The 4,883-nt window shown below is 40.0% G+C and overlaps 1 long non-coding RNA gene across 1 annotated transcript in view; it reads left to right on the top strand.

The window, feature by feature from the left end:
- Window positions 1–291: 291 nt before the first annotated feature.
- LOC125362739 overlaps window positions 292–4,883 on the top strand; it is a 33,070-nt gene continuing 28,478 nt past the window's right edge. The window contains exons 1-2 of the long non-coding RNA XR_007213079.1: window positions 292–316; window positions 3,964–3,977. This is a non-coding gene — a long non-coding RNA (uncharacterized LOC125362739). The remainder of the gene's footprint in view (window positions 317–3,963; window positions 3,978–4,883) is intronic.

Here is a 4,883-nt window from a genome sequence, read left to right as displayed (position 1 = left end):
TGCCAGTGTACTGAAAACCCATTAGAGTTCAGCATTGGGTTTCAGTTGGGGGCCTTGTGCTTGCTAGACGGGTTCTCTGCTTCTTGAGCCATGCCCCAGTCATTTGCTTGCATTTTGCAGGTATAGGCTCAAGTTTTTGACCATGCTAACGCAGAGCCTAGGCACTATCCCTGGGCTTTGTTGCTCAAAAATAGTGCTCTGCCATTTGAGCCGTAGCCTCACTTCGTTTTTTGGTGGTTCACTGGAGAAAAGCATCTCATGGACTTTCTGGCTGGAGCTGGCCTCAAACGACAATCCTCAGATCTCAGCCTCCTGAGTAGCAAGGATTACAGATGTGAGCCCAGCCACAATCCTTCCCTTCAATTTCTTCATAGCTGGGGTGACAAACATATCACTATGACTGACTTGTTCAATGAGATGAAGTCTTGTTTTTTGGTCCAGCCTGGCGTTAACTGATTCTCCTGATCTCTGCGTTCCAAGTAACTAGGATTGTGGGCTTGAGCTGCCAGGCCTGGTTGCGTTTGTTCCTTTGAATAATGAGACAGAGCCTCACTTTGTCACTCAGGCTGGCCCCCAACCTCTGTGCTTAAGCAATCCTCTGCCTCAACCTCCCAAGTTGCTGGGGCCATGCCACTACACCCAACTCTGCTCACCTAATTCTCCCAGGCGTTTTTGCTCTCCTTTTAGTGCCCAATGGGAGAAATGAGGAAAGTAAACTAAATAATAATAGCTTAACTTAAAAAATATATATATATATATATATTATAGGGCTGGGAATATGGCCTAGTGGTAAAGTGCTCACCTTGTATACAGGAAGCCCTGGGTTCCATTCCTCAGCACCACATATATAGAAAAGGCCAGAAGTGGCACCGTGGCTCAAGTGGTAGAGTACTAGCCTTGAGCAAAAAGAAGCTAGGAACAGTGTTCAGGCCCTGAGTTCAAGCCCCAGGACTGGCAAAACACAAAACAAAAACATATAGTTACATATTTTAGCAGGCTGGCCTTAGATTGGTTAGAACCAAACATTCAGAAAAAACATTCAATATTATTTCTCACCTTGCTGGATAATCACCTAATTTTCCATTCTATTTTCAGTTGTAGGCATGGTTAACATGGTCCTTTGATTTTTCGTGCAAAGTTTGTTTGGGTTTTTTGTTGTCAAGATAATGTACACAGGCAGGGGATATGGCCTAGTGGCAAGAGTGCTTGCCTTGTATACATGAGGCCCTGGGTTCAATTTCCCAGCACCACATATACAGAAAATGGCCAGAAGGGGCGCTGTGGCTCAAGTGGCAGAGTGCTAGCTTTGAGCAAAAAGAAGCCAGGGACAGTGCTCAGGCCCTGAGTCCAGGTCCCAGGACTGGCCAAAAAAAAAAAGATGATGTACACAGAGGTTACAGTTACATACGTAAGGTAGGGAGTACATTCGCTTATTTATTTATTTAGGCCAGTCCTGGGGCTTGAACTCAGGGCTTGGACACTGTCCCTGAGCCTTTTTGTGCTGAAAGCTGGCACTCTACCACTTGAGCCGCAGTACCGCTTCTGACTTTTTCTGTTTGTGGGGTGCTGAAGAATTGAACCCAGGGCTTCATGCATGCTAGGCAAGCACTATTGCTAAGGCACATTCCCAGCCAAGTAGTGAGTACATTTCTTGTCAGACTTGTTACCTCCTCCCTCATTTTTCTCCCACCTTCCCAGTCTCACAGCCCCCCAAGTTGTATAGTTGGTTTACAGCATATTGTAAGTATTGCTGTCACATTGGTTGTCTTTTACCCTTGTCTCAGCATTTTGATATTCCCCTTCCCTAATTCAGACAAACACAATACCCAGGGAACCAGAGTCAAATACAGTGACAATGGGGCTAAACAAGAGAAAAAAATAATTTAACATAGTATGTTAAAATTAACAATTTTTATTGACTTTCTTGGTAGACTGGAGACTGAACTGTGGGCTTTGCACTTGCTAGGCTGGGCCTATACCATTTGGACCACACCTCCCACTCTTCCTGAATATTTTTAGTAAACCTCTTTTAATAATGAGGTGCTAAGTAGCATATTATGGCTAGTCAGCCAAAACGCATAATTAGAAAAATATATATATAATTCTTTTCATTAAGCCATTACATTAGAGTTAACATTTTTGTTCTCATTTCTCCACACAGTTTTATTTTGAGCAGAATAAGAGATCATTTTGTATTTTCTAGAACATCAAAATAGCAAGTTATTTTTATTGGCATGTATTTGTAAAAATGTTTCATTGTGGTTTTCTCATGCACACATGCTTTGAGCGTGTTCACTTACTCCACTATATTTTATTTTTAGGATTTTTAATGGGCTTAGTCTGTTTGATCTGGGTATATAATACTTATCAATAATACTTATGTAATAATCATCCGTGTTCATTGCCCCTTCCCACTCCAATGACAAAGCTAGGAAGTTTTAGGTAGAAAAATTACACTAAAGCCAACCCATCAGTATCTAGTTTTCACGCTTGTAACTTTGCTGGTTAGATGTTTTATATTCTCAATAACTTAATTCAAACGATAATGTTCTCTTGAATTTTCCTTTAGCTCTTCCTTGGTGCACTTTGCAGTCTAGATTACTAGTTCTAGCTCCCGGTGCAGTGTGCCAACTATTTTTCATGTTTTTGAAGTCCAACATTGAGAGTTTCTACATTGACTACTGCATCTGGCCATTCATTAGAATCAAATTTAAAAGAGTTTTGGTTTTGGTTGGTCAGGGGTCTGAACTCAGGGCCTGGGTGCTGTCCCTGAGTTCCTTTGCTCAAGGCTAGCGCTCTACCGCTTTGAACCACAGCACCAAAGCCTCACGGTGTCCCCTGCCTGGGCTGGCTTTGAATTGAGATCTTTGAGATCTCGGCCTCCTGAGGAGCTAGGATTACAGACATAAACTTCCAGGGTTTTTTTGGGGGGGTGAGGGGTGGGAGGAGCTTTTTAAATATGAGGTGACCGAGTGAGAATCAACTAGAAAACTCTAGAGATGGAGAATCAACCTAGTTTTCTAAACCACCAAATTTTTAGGGCAGATCTACATCACTATCTTACCTGGCATCTATGGCAAAGAGAAAATAGGAACTGAGCTTTCATCTCTAAGTGGAAATAAGTGACCAAAACAACAAAGCACTCCCTCCCTCTTCATTTCAAAGCTGATCTCATCCATCATCTCTCTCCAACCCACTAAAAGCTCCTTTAATATCCAGTTGAACTTCCAAAGAGTATTTCATTATCTTCCATTTACACCATCTATCTATTATGCACGGCACAGACACCCATACATTAACTGAAATACTGCACCCTCTTACCATTTTTTGTATGCCTTTTGTTGTGTATCTACCCTGACCTTAAGCTTTTTTCCCCAGTTTTACTTTTTTACCTCACCCACCACCCATTTGCTCCCAGAGACCCACTCTTGACCCTGTTTATAGATACTGTTAACAAACACACTTAGAGGTTTAAATATTGCTTTCCTACCATCTCATTTAAGCATTTGATAAAAACTATGAGTAGACTCAAAAAATGTACAGCAGGATATTTTCTTCACCCTTTCAGATAGAAATCCCCAGTAATTCTTGATAGTTATATTGATAATGTTCAAATTTAAAGGATTTAATCTTTCTTCTACATTTGATTAATTGCTGTTGTAGTGTCATTTCTGTTTAAAATATCTAGTGACTGTCCTGTTCATCAGCATAACGCATTAACTCCTCAAAGATACCCTATCAATGTAGACTACTTGTTTTCCTCTATAATTTCCCACCTATAATTGTTTGTAGCCATCTTTGGTGGCACTGGGGCTTGAACTCAGCATGAATGATGTCTTTAGCTGGATAGGCTGGTACTCTACTACTTGAGTCACAGCTCCACTTCCAGCTTTTTCCTGGATAAGAGTCTGATTTTTGTGTGCCCATGCTGGCTTCAAACCTTGATCTCAGCCTCCTGAGTAGCTAGGATTACAGGCGTGAGCCACTGGTACCCAGCTGGTTTACAGGTAACCTTTTTGTTTTTGTAATTGTTTGGTATCATAGAGAAAAATAAGACAAGTCAGGTTAGTATGCTTGTACTTTTGAAGTGGGTGTTTATAAGCTTTAAAGTTGGAGTCGAATTCTACCATGTAGTCTAAAACATAAGGGCTACAGAAAGTCTGCCAAATCCTACCACATGGTAAGTGTGCAATAAATGAAGACTCAGTATTTTGTGCTTACCTCTTACCAAATGGCAGAAAATGCTGTCTCAAGAGTAGTGTCTGGCTCGTATTAGGTTCCATGCTCGAGTTTTAGTAACAGGTAAAAGACAAAGTCACTCAAATAAATACAAACTAGAGGTTTCTTCATTATTCTATTTATTACATGTATGAATATTAACAGCTCATGGTATCCATCTAATTCAATCAAAGCCAACAAAAGAAAAAGGTTAATAACCAAGTTTCAATGAACACATTTACAGTTTTCCCTGTAACTTAAAATAGAAATATGTTCATCTGCATTAAATTGTTTAGACAATTTCAAAATAGCTTCTTAAAAAAATCATCTTCAGTACTTATGTTAATTGCTTGATGACATGTGTCCAATCTCAAGAATGAAAGCTTCTTCATTAGACACTTTCCAAAAATGGACATCTGAATGGTTGTCTACAGAGAACCATATGGAGATAAATATTTGTGTATATCCTATTTTGTAAAATCTTTCAAATCTGGCTTTTCTATTTGAGAAAAGTCCTGCAATGCTCTCACAATCCCCTTCTGGATTAAACTTCCACCTTTTAATTATGGAAAGCTATCAGGAAAAAAAAATCTTAGCTCCATTTTGCCCAGTAAAAAGCACAGAAACACTATATTTGATGGTGTGCATAAATATTACACTCCATG

Source organism: Perognathus longimembris, chromosome 13, assembly GCF_023159225.1.
Source record: "Perognathus longimembris pacificus isolate PPM17 chromosome 13, ASM2315922v1, whole genome shotgun sequence".
Taxonomy (NCBI): Eukaryota; Metazoa; Chordata; class Mammalia; order Rodentia; family Heteromyidae; genus Perognathus; species Perognathus longimembris.
Note: the sequence above shows the minus strand (reverse complement) of the source record. Positions and strands in the feature narration are given on the sequence as shown.